This window comes from Neodiprion fabricii, chromosome 1 (assembly GCF_021155785.1).
Source record: "Neodiprion fabricii isolate iyNeoFabr1 chromosome 1, iyNeoFabr1.1, whole genome shotgun sequence".
NCBI classification, from domain to species: domain Eukaryota; kingdom Metazoa; phylum Arthropoda; class Insecta; order Hymenoptera; family Diprionidae; genus Neodiprion; species Neodiprion fabricii.
The window spans coordinates 24,837,250-24,849,654 of record NC_060239.1 but is presented as its reverse complement, the minus strand read 5'-3'; the positions used below and the strand labels follow the sequence as shown (position 1 = coordinate 24,849,654).

The window sequence follows — 12,405 nt, the reverse complement described above, 5'->3', positions numbered from 1 at the left end:
ACCCTTCGACGCGAGGCGTCGCGGCGCCGGCGCGCGATCTTCTCCACGAGCGTCAGTCGCGCGCGGCCTCTCAAACGCGACGCATCTCTCGTCCGTTCGTGCGATATCTCGCGTTTCTCACGACAATCTCGAGCCCCGTATCTTCTTCTCCCCCTCTTCGAAAAGTCGTCCCGCAACTCCGCCACCTTCTGTAAGAATAATCTCCAAGGGTGCGATACAGGATTTACGTTAATTGAACAATTTTCAACCCGAATTAAATAATATATTAGCTGCTTTTGAAAACCCATGTGTTTCTAATCTCACGTACGGTGTCTGCTGTGGCGAGGCTGGAAAATCGGGGTTTAACCTGCACATCGACGATGGTGATTTTGAACACTTAAATTATATAACCCGCGAATGATCACGGTTGTTTAATTGTACAGGAAATAATGATATTTCTCACGTTGCACTTTGTAAAATAGCAACTGTGTCAGGGTTTAAATTTTTCAACAAACATATACACACACATATTGCGTTCTAAACGATCTGTATTAATTTTACGATAGTATAGAAATACGTAGTACGATAGCGAAGATTCAGCTGTGATCGAGCACGTATTTAGTTACATATGCGATTTAAAAAGAAACGAAAGAAGAAAATCCGTCTCATTTCATCTTAATTATACACGTGTAAAAAACCTAGTGACGAATCGTGAAAAACCACAATATTATATGCATCGTAAGGTCGTTAAATATACGTGAACACGGTTATTTGTTCCGCGAGTGAGTTAGCTGTCATCTCCCACACATCCCAACCAACATTTATCGTCATTTCAGCCGCGCCAGACTGGCGCGTAAAACCTAATTCCGACCACTAAACTTGTCAACGTTTAACCAACGCGAAACCCAAGCAACCATTAATATAAGTGATAAGAAGCATTGAGTAAGTGACTGGCGTTGTAAAGTATACGTTAACAGATTTATACCACGGGTCAAACACGATTACGCACGTGTCGCCTATGGTTCGAGAAATAGGGTTCAATTAAGACACGGTACCCGAGTTATCCGTCCAAATTTCGCGGACCACGACAGAAACGAGGAGAAAATTTTTTTTAACATCGTTGGCTAACTTTGTTCGGCACAACTGATAAAGCGAGTGAAACGCAAGAGTCAAACCATCCCTGGAGTGTCCGGCAAACACGCGATATAACAAAGACTCCAATCAGGGCTGGAAGCTGCTGCAGGCTGGCGTTGATCAAGGTAAGGTCACACTGTGACGAATTTACCTATTGCGAATTTTGGATACTAATGTGCCATTCCCTCGCTGATTCGTAAAATGCATTTCGTGTGATTAGCGTGAGAAGTAAATGTGATATAATTTATAAATAAAGAACTAGAGGAAAACTGCGCAAATTTGACCATAAAACGACTGCAGTTTCAATTGTATAATATGGTGCTGAGGAGGCGTTTCAGTGAACCTCGAACCCCATGCTTATACCCTTGACGAAGTTGTTGTTTGCACGAGTACAGACATGCCTTGAATCGTTTATCGATCGTGGTGACTTTAAGACGTCATCGTCAACGACGTTAACAAGTTGGAGAAATTTTTTACGTGGCCGTAAGTGTGCAGAAAGGAACAAGGCGATATTTCCTGTACCTCGATCGTCGGAACATATAATGACGAACGAGGTGAATAGCTTATCCGGGTTTTTAGTTTTCCTTATGTTGTAGCCGTAGCTGAAGTTTTTTGGTACCGATTACCTGGCAATATTTGTGCAATTTTTAAAATTTGTTTTCAACAATCTTGAGAATTTTTCCTCAAAATTAGCATTTATAAGAAATCAATAACGTTATCTGCGGTATCTCACAGTGTAAATATCAGAAACTTTGCCATGCTTCAACCGAACTTACAAGGCCACCGTGCAAATGTATCAGCAAATGACCAATTCACAATATTGCACTCGCTGTAATACCGTAGCATCCTTACGGCAGTTTATCAGTGTCTTTTGTAGTAATTTAGCGCACACTAAACGATGCTCCTAACCGCACAGAGTTGACGAGCTCGTCATTCTGCCCTTTCATCAAACCGTCTTCAATCAGGTTTCTTCTTCACGGCGCGGTTTTCGCGTCCTGAATAAATTGAATGAACACGATCGCGACCTACATCGTATAAAATCGATAGAATTGTCCCCTGCGCGGCATAATATCTATGTTTGTGTGCACAACGTGCTTGTTTTACGGAATTGCAGATAGTATTCGATGCCACCCTGCCAATCTGTCTGGTTTGCTTGTGTGCCTCGATGGGTATTTTTTGAAACCGGGTGTCGTCGCCGTCGTCGCTTCGCGTTTTACGCGAATAGAAAAATACTTCTCTTTTTCCCTCTTTCTCTCTTTTCCTCGTGTTACCGAGAGAACAATGTTACGCACTCACGCACGATTTAACCCCTCCCTGAAAAAATGTCCGTTCGTCTAATCCCCGCTTTCGTTGGGTGACATAATCTGCTTTTGTGTAAACACCGCACCGATTCAATTACTCCTGCGTTTGCTGAACCCTGAACTCTGAAGTTACGAACGTGCGCTCAGAACCCTGTAGGACCCCTTTCAGCGTGCGTGAGCTCTGTTGGCGTTTTAGCATAACGCGCTTGGTTCACTTATTGAGGGGTACGAGGCTTCCGGTTAAATTTCCAAACTCTAACTAACCACGTAGCAACCGTCTTTCCCAACTTCCAAATCTCTTGCAGCTCTGGTTAACGCACGCTTTTTCGTGTATTTCCGTATCATCTTGTAAAAATGAATAATGGCGCACAGCCATCGTCCTTAAACAAAGTACATTTATACTCCTAACAACGATTATATATGCAAGTTCCCAACGTAATCCAATTCGTGGAATGAATTTTCCGAGAGACTGTATCGAACAGAACTCTTCACCCTCTGTATATGGAACAAATCGCAGGTACAGTGCAGACGCTACAGTCGCGCATCTGCACCTTATAGTTCCGAAAAGCACCCTTGGCGACGGTAATGATCATGATTTGCAGGAGTCGAGCACGTTGCAGGTGATTTGTACAGCTACGAGAGGAATCAACTATTCATGTGCCTCGGTCTCTCCCTTGAAAGCCGTCGAACTTCTCTCTCAATTTACAGTGCACGGTGCGGCGTGTCTCCGTCCTTCCATATTTCGCCTACCGCATCCCCGGCTAAGGTGTCACGTGACCAAAATGTCAGCGGAACCTTGGGCGCCGTCGGGGCCGTAGGGGCGACATTGACAGTCTGAGGGGATTCGTGGAAGCTGAAACGAAGGGTAGCTAAGGGCATTGTCCTCCCGAAGGATAAGTCCCTTCCTCTCTCTCTCTCTCTCCTTCACTCTCTACGACGCCTATCAGGTAGATGATGTTTCGAAACGCGTGGCATTCCCCCCAGTCTCTCATCAGTATACTCAAGGTGTCCGTTGCTCCTTGATTATCCTTAAATCCCGGAAAAGTCTTGGAATATTTTAATTTATGCTGGACAAGTTGACATGATACATCTTTGATTGAAAACTGATTTGATTTTACCAGTCGACGGACATGCAGTCAAGGTCCTAGAAGTTTTCAATCAACTGTCCCGGAAACTCTTGGAATAGTCCTGGAATCTAAATTCTCGATTGCGGTAGATACCCTGTATATTTCAGTGGAGCTTGATCGCGTCAACCGTTCAAAAAGTTGAACGTTATCGAGGTAATCCGACTACGGTGAAATCTGAAATTTAAATGTGGATTTTTTAGGAAAACTAGAAAAACGAATGAAAAAACTATAATCACAACGCGCTGGATATATTTGAATAGTTTTCGTTAAATCTCGAGAAACTTTTATCCACTCACATCAGAAGTCAGTCAGCTGCTGTGTGTAACTACAGTTGCGCGATTTTCGCGATACGTGTCTTCGCGACTTGAGCTTCTAGAAATGCGAATTAGTCCTTCGAGTGAATCTCTTCGTATTTGAGGCCGTCTTATTTTTCCGCCGAAACGCTCGATCGCTCGTGTAGAAATAGCCCGAGTCTCTTCTCCTCTCTGTTGAGTGTCGTTTACCACCCCTCCAATCATAACAATATCGATTTCCGCTTTTTTATTGTCGACGAAAGCTCATACAGGGCCAGTGAACACGGACAATGGTAGCGTCGATCGACACGGAGCCAATCAAATCTGCTGACCTTTGAGATTACCGATTGTTTTTATTTCTTTCTTTTATTTTTTCCGACCAATTTCAATAATCTCGCGTGTGACCTAAATCGTCGTTTCAATCGCAACGCGTCTTTTCGAATCAACGAAAGATTTTGCATATGAACAGATTGACAGACGAACTCTTATTTCTCTGCTTATCGAATATCCGTGGAACGAAATCGATCGATTAGGAATTGAGAACCTTGATTTGGTTTTTCTGCGATCTTCCGGCAGACCTCACATTCACATTGATTGGATTGTAGAGAGATTGATTAGTCACAACGCTACGGACATGAGATTGTTACGTCGCTAAATCACCAATCATAATGTTCGTTTCCCACGATTACTGACATTATTACATACACTGAGAAAAATTTCATTTGTTACAGTAACTAGAAAAATTGAGTAAAACAGGTATCGTTAAAAAAAACTGTTTAAATGTTGTTGGAATTACGAAAAACGAGGTACGCGTAACCATTTTGCGCTATCGTCGATCCTTTTTTGGTAATTGCAATGCAAAATCAGTTTCTGAGATTTACTCCCACTTTTTTAGCTAAACAAGGCTTCAACGTCAATTTATTCTTGCACAAGCATTAAATTTTCGAAACAGTTATACAAGAAAATATAGCAACAGTGATCGTAATGAGAAAGAATAGTAACGGATACCAGACTTTCCGGTAACGGCTAGAAAACTAATTTTCATTTTCTATCTAGAACTACATTTTTCGATTGTGGTAAAAAATGAAAACAGTCAAGGACTGAGCGGTGACCGGAACTAAAAATTTCTCTCAGTGTATACGGTTTCCCTTGATCAAATTAATGACGAACTTGCGGAGTCGCGTGCTACGACCGCAGCTGGTTTTTCATTATTTTGCGAAAGAAACACCTCATTGCAGTTCGGAACTGACAACCATAGCCGGTATTCCACGTAGCGCACGAGGCAGCAGCGGCAGATGGCGGCATGAAATAACACTAACACACATACCTAGCTATTGATTTTTCTACTCGGTTACCACACAAGCCAGGAACACCCTTCGTTTGTGGAAAAAGCAAGCACGCTCGCCTGCCTGACGACCGAACCACAGTCATACCCTGTCACTGCGAGTCGCTCGATATCGATCCTGACGTACACGGGCAGCAGCTATTCCTCGCCGGCTTTTGGATCCATGAGATTACAGCTGTGTGTTTAACGCAGTTGTCACGTTCAACGGCACCTATCGCGATCGCTGAACCGAGATCCCGATACTTTGATTCGATTTCCATAGCAATATTCGTACATTTTTACGAGCATGTGCAAATCGTGGAGCTTCTTTTCACTTTTTGCCTCGTTGTTGAATCGAGCGAACGTGAACATGGATCAGCTTAGAAGTAGAGGGTGGTTCAGCACGGTGGAGGTTCAAAAACACGAGGTTAACACTTTCTGTCAAACATTTTTTCACTCAATATTTTGGCCGAATTTTGTTACTCGCAGGTTTTTGAGGCTGCTGATTATTAATCTGAACTCGGAATTTGATCATTTTTAAATTCAAAATGGCGGATCCAGTGTGGCGGATGGAAAATCGAAAAAATTATTACATGTTTCCATATTTTGATAGTCTTATAAAGTAACAAAGATCATTTGAAGTTGCAAATGAATTGTGATAAGGATACGGCATGGAAATTTTTGACGCAAGACGCTGAGCGTCTCACTGTGATTGAGAAGGTTAAAGCTGATAAGGTTCACGTAACGAAGTATTGAGACAAAAAATCACAATCTCAAACACTAAACTTTATAGAATGAGTATGATCTTGTTAAGTTTGCAAAATATCAGTATATTGCGCTTCGTCACTTTTTACCGAGTCTCAGATAATCCTGAAGTTGCGAATTAGCGACGTTTTGCTGAATATAGAACTCACAAAATATGACCTCATAAAATTCACAAAATCTTTCGAAGTGTGTGAAGCTAATTAATTCTCGATTCTTGAGGGAAATTTGTAAAATTTATGAGCTTGCCTTTACAGTTGCTACAGACGTGTGGAGTTTGAGGAACAAAACTGAAACAGTGGTAGCAGTAATTGTTGCAGTTATAGTCAGACGCACTAATAGTCAATATGTCATGAGAATGTGACACTCTATTATGTCGTTTTCTGCTATCAACTCGGTGATTTACTCATCAACAACGTTACATTGTTCAATGTATCATGCGCTACATTTACCGTACGTAAGAGTTACGAACAGACGAGGGCAAAAAGTATGCGCAGATTCGCGACATAGTTTCAAGTCGTCTCTGCGGGGTTGGCACCGCGTCGTGCAAATAACAGCACCTTTCACTGTTATTAATTGACATAAAGACATGATGTACGAGAATCATTAGTTGAGTAAAATCGGAGCCGCGTCTAGTCCAGGAGTGGTTTGCTCCAAGTCCGCTTCGCACTGTTCAAAAGCCTCGGAAATGCAGCTGCAAGGATATTAGTCTCGTGGTTTAGTTCGTGGCCCCGACTAATTGAGCGTATTAAATTTAATAATCCTTGCATCTCTGGTCGAGAGTCGGACGCGACGATGAATCCATTGCGGAGATGGCTTACCTAGACGTTTCGCCTACGCAACGAGTCTTCGGCTTCCAGAACTTGGGTGGATTAATCCTGTGAGAAACGAAAACTACAACTACGACAACCAGGCGCGGTAATATCCACACTTTACGACGATAGTGCGACGGTCGGGAAATCCGGTGCTTGCATTGCTAATTATCTTCCCGCAATCTATTTCACTTCCATCTCTCGTAAAATTCAAAATTCTGAAAGACGACTTGTTGTTGTGAAATACCGTAGAATGTCGTGTACGTGCAACGTGAAAGAATTAATTACGCTCACTATCTTTAAACGGGACGTAAACCGAGGTGTTTATGCATTCTGCCTACCGCAATGTAGATTATTTCGAGATTTACAGTATCTTTGCATTTAATTGTCGTGTTCAGAATATCATTATTGCAATCGTTGGTTCGCCATGCATCCTATTGTAATTACCGAGTAATTACCGGCAATTATTACCCTCTTCATGGCGATAATAACGCGATACTTGTCGATTCCTTCACAGTGGATCGCAAGATGCTTAAAAGCTCATTCACGAATACAGTTCCGTTGAAATTTTTCGTGAAAAATAATCCACTTTCCGTTCATTCTAAGGTATATAAACTGTGTCCAACGAATGCGTGACGGTTATACAATTTTTCATCTAAGATGCTTATTTCCTTATTCAACCATAGTTGAACGATATTGAATAACTCGAAAAGAGACACTTGAAATGCGGTTACGTATTCGTCTGCAGTAGGCAGCCGTTAAGAATGATATATCTACGCCTCTAATAGCAACCGTGCAAAACAGCGGTATCGAGTCATTTTTTAAGTCCCTGGGTAATTTTTACCACCGCAAAAAGTGCGCTTGTATATAATGTAACAAGCTGCTGTACAGCTGCTGTTTATTTTTTCAACGGCAAATAGGGACGACATTCATTGACATTTATGATTCACAAACTAGCAGTTTCTTGTCTAAAAATTGTAGAGATTATACGTACCTACTAGTCGATGGTCCGACCATTAGACTCAGGAATGTTTCGCTTATACGCTCACTTTATCCGTTTCTTTTTACTCATATCGCGTATCCACCTCCGACTAGAATTATTGTTTCGTTGTAGGGAGTTGAAATAGAGGAGCTGATTTCTGTGCACCAATCTAACAATATCTCACATGCTTATCACTAGTTTGTTCATGAAATTCAAATATATAATTATTCTTTCACACCAATGACGCATAAGAATTCGTGAAGAAAGAATCGAAAAAAAACTTTCGTAAACTTTTCAGGTATTCCATGTCCGTATTGGCAAAGGTCGACGGCGGGAATGATTTCTCTTATATTTTTGTATCCAAGTTTATAAATATAGCAGCATCGTGGAATGACGAATACGATTCTGGTGATTCATTGACACGTCGATACCCTGAATTCCGATTCTGCGAATAGCGAATACCAACCATGTGCCAAACTGTAACAATTTCTTACAAATATTTGTACAAAACTCACGAGCGAAAAACATGTGTGTCTGTACATATTTATAACCACCTATGCTTCGTTGTATACAATATGAATATATGTATTCTGTTTTGTAATACAAGCTGAGGCTGAGCTGAGTATAGGTATATGTATATAAGTTACATTCAGAATTCGCGGGGCGTTCCTCTTGATTCCCGCTTTTGCTGTACAAAAACTGTCGTTGTAAATTGTAGCGTAACTAAGAATTGGAATAAAAAAATTTCCAGCATTTGTAAAAACCGTGTAGGTGCATGCGGTGGCTGAATTTGCATTAAATTCTAAATTGTAATTCTTTAGAATCGCCGTTGTTAATCATTGCTAGTGAGCCATAATAAGGCACGCCTTGTCACATTTCTTTTTACTCATATTCTCATATATGTATTTCTTCGCAATCGTAATGGACTATATTAGTTCTGTTTCGGTAGCGTGAATATCCGAATGCTGCCCACGTGTTATGTTTCTGTGTATTCGTACACATGTTGTACCTACAGTTTGCTGTTGGGAAAGACAGATATTCACCATCAGGAATAACAAAATCGTAAAATTTTCAGGCGAAATTTAGTTGCGAGTATACGGCAGACTAGAAATCTTGTACGTGAGATGCGAAGATTAATTAGGTAGCTTTACAAGTTACAAGACGAGCCGTAATATAAATCATCAGACTAACCAGTGACGCTTGGATTTTCTTCTTCTTCTTCTGCTTCTTCTTCTTTTTCTTCGATATGATACGTTTAATATTGGCTCGTGCTTCTTCGAAGGTTTGCTCTAAATTTATGACTAATCCTTTCGGTTCATCAAATTTGACGTCTCGATTTTGAGCGCGATGCGTTACTCGATAAACAGCCCGCTTACCTTGGCGTTGGATTCAATCGATCGATTTAAAACCAAGACGGGGATGACCGCGAGTAAATACAGTCAATTATGTGAACACATTCAGTCGAGGCTTGCGTATGTGAATCATCAAAGATAATTCTCTTGCAAAGGGTGAATCAAATGCTCGAAGAAGCACGGCACGTGCCGAGGCAGAATAATTCATCCAAGAGCGATAAAGTTCGGGGAGGTGGACGGCCGATGCTGGTTCGACATTCCCGACAAGATTGAACGCGTAGAAATTCTTGGCACAAGTATATATATATATATATATATATACATAACTACGGCAGTAATGAGAGGGAAAATGCCAGGAAATTAGTCGAGTTTCTATAACGCTATGAGCAATTAAGTATGCATATTGCTCTATTTTACTACAACGCGTTATAATTCCAGCCGAAATAATTGGTACCATTGACTGGGAATCCGGAACGCTCTGTTCGGAGTCAAGTGTGACATTTGTTGCCTGGCAGTTGAAAATCCTGCGGATCGTCGACGCCGTCGGCATATTTCACCCGTGTCCCGTGTTCCAAAAACAAAATTTGTTGCTGGTTAGATATTTCGTGTGACAAGGGAATATAAGCCGGTCAACTTCGCTCACATTATCGCGTTCAATTTCTCAGTTTCTTAGCGGCCGGAAATCACGCAGATCCACATTAAGATATTCCACGATCATCAAACCGCCAACCCCCAGAAGTTAGGCGCAATTTCGCGATATATTACGCTTATATACCCGGCATATCCTGCGACCTGCGAGTCGAAAACTTTCGGTCACGATCGCTAACTCGAACGGATAGTTCGCGCCGAGAGGAAGTCGCTCTGATAATTACACCCGAAAAACCGCAGCCAATTTTTTATGCTTAGCTTGGTTGAAGGATTCATCGTCAATGAAAATTCCGCTCTTTTATTCTGCAAGAAAAATATTAAGCTGCAATAATTTCTTAGGTCTTGTTTTTCACTGTCATGGTTCCTTTTTAGTTACCTGCTTACCTGCCGTGAGAAAATTCTTTAACGAGCTCGATCAGTGACTCTTGATTTTACTTTCATACCATTTATCGTTGGCTTCAATTTTAAATGTTATTTCGAACACCTTGCTTTTCCGTACGGTAATAATTGATGTGTCAGAAAATATTGCGGTGAGTGTTACGATTTGTAATATACTTTCAAAAGTTATAGTCTTGCAGAAAATTACGGCAATAATAAAACATTGAAAAATAGAATGAAAAACGACCGTTCGAGTGGCGCCGGAAAGGTTGTCGTATATCGGGGTGGATCAGAACAGGGCAACGTGTATGTCGGTAACGGAAAATTGGGGTGGCCATTTGATTTATAGCAGTAGCGGCGCCCGTCCCGCCCCTTCGGAGTTCCGCACGGACTTTGTCTAAATTCGGTTCTGTGCCTACTTTTCTACGTTATACCTCGTGCCGTGTTCGTGCTTAGCCAGGGTTTGAAATTCGGGGCTTGGCCGAAGTCTCGCGTGCTGTTCGCTACGTTGATTTCCGCTGTACGAGGGCCAGCGGCAAGGACATTTCGACGCCGCTGTGTCAAAATTTCTCAACGGAACCTGATCCTGGAAGAAATTCTCGTAATCGATGTGCGATTTCGGTTTGGAACGAATAAAGTAAGGTTTCTTGTTTGACCCTTATTTCTTTCTTTTCGTTTTCACCCGGCGTCGCTCTCGGAAAATTGTGCAGTGGAAAAATTATTGCCTCCAGCTTTTGCGCGTGTCCGTTCAAAATTACCAGCTGGGGGAGCTTTTCGTGGCACTTATTCCCTTCACCCTTAACCCTGAGATTGTGAACGCTGTTGCATAACTACGGTCGTTTTCAGATCCCGGTATTGCGGGGATTTTTGCGAAAGGAAACTGACTCGCTGAAACGTGTGCGTGAAATTGCGCGTTCTTTGGATTCGCAGCGAAGGCTCCCTCGGTGTTTATTTCACTGCTTTTCCTTTTTTTTTCTTGTTACACACGGCGAAGAATATCTCCAGCGACAAAGTATCGCCTCGTAAAATTCTACGACGTTGTTCTTTGATTGTTTTTTGTAAGAAACCTCGTATATCTATAGCGTGAGGTATATACGTGTATTATCAATACACTCGGTAGAGTCTCGCGTTCAGCACGTTTGAAGTAAAACAATTTGGTTACTAAGGCTTTTGACTGATGCAAAACCAACGTGACGTGCGCGTGGTTATTTTGAGTTTTTTAAATTTTGGAATATCCAGCCACAGGATTAAAGGCCATTGCCGAAGGGTTGAGGATTCAATTGAAAAGTATTGGAAATCATTGTAATTCAGGATATACTTTAACAACGAAAGTCATTTGGATATCAGTGAAATTCCTGCTATCCTTAAATATTGGAAATCACTTGGAATCGTTTGTGATTTCCAAGCGAGTGATTCCTTATTTTGGTGGTTTCCAAGTTGTAAAGTGAGTTTTTGTAGAGCAGTTTTCACTTCAGTGTATCTGGCCCAATTTCTTTGCAGCTGAGGTGCTTTTTGGAGATACGTGGATACCCAGAGGACAGCGAATGAAATTTTTACATCCCTTCCACGAACGTGCTTCTGTTTGATGCGATTGGCCGCGGCTTAATGCGTTTAAGCATTTTATTTTTAAACTTATTTTAACAAAAAATGTTTGCGCTTAAATAAGTCTGCCAGCGGTTGTTCCGCCATTCGTTCGCTGAACCATCGAGAAATAATTCCAAACTCTCTCTCTCTTTCTCTCTCTTTCCTCCCCTCGGATCAATGTACCGCGATTTATTCCGCGACGTGGAATTAACTCTAAGCTAAGTTTTAATCGATACGGTTTTTCTCCTCGTCCAGCTCTTCCCCTATTCTCTGTAATAACGTTTTTTTTCTTTTTTCCCTCTGTTCCAGGTGAGCGAACAACCTAATTGTCAAACGTTTGTTGGTACTTTTTGTGTCGCGGTCTGAAATCCGAACAACAATCGAGTTCATTATAGGTACGTATACGACACCGCACGTGTAGTTAAAATTACTTTTTGCTTAGGTACTGAAATGCCCGCAAATTCACTTCAAACCGCAGGAATATCGCGATTTTACTTTAATCAAACGAAAATTTACCCGTTTATGCACATAATGATGCTTGAAGAGAAGAATAGAAAGAGAAAAATATACTGCTCGAAGCATTCCAAATTTTACATTCAGACTTTCTCAGTATCGGTACTCAAATATTTGCACTACATTAACTATTTTTTGTATCACTTTTTAACAACGTTTTTACACCCTATCTGTATACGGTCTCCTAGGAGTTATTCCTTGCATACTAGATCAATA

The 12,405-nt window shown here is 41.4% G+C and overlaps 1 protein-coding gene across 11 annotated transcripts in view; it reads left to right on the top strand.

The window, feature by feature from the left end:
- LOC124188114 (stress-activated protein kinase JNK) overlaps positions 1-12,405 on the top strand; it is a 153,360-nt gene that overhangs the window by 55,099 nt on the left and 85,856 nt on the right. For 4 of the 11 annotated variants that reach the window (XM_046580486.1, XM_046580482.1, XM_046580485.1 and 1 more), the window contains one exon: positions 11,986-12,071. The exons of 5 other annotated variants lie outside the window; for them this stretch is intronic. The gene's annotated coding sequence lies outside the window, so the exon portion shown is untranslated. Of the gene's footprint in view, positions 1-51; positions 1,239-11,985; positions 12,072-12,405 lie in introns of those variants that run through there. 2 more of the 11 variants (XM_046580489.1, XM_046580483.1) reach the window with 1 other exon arrangement.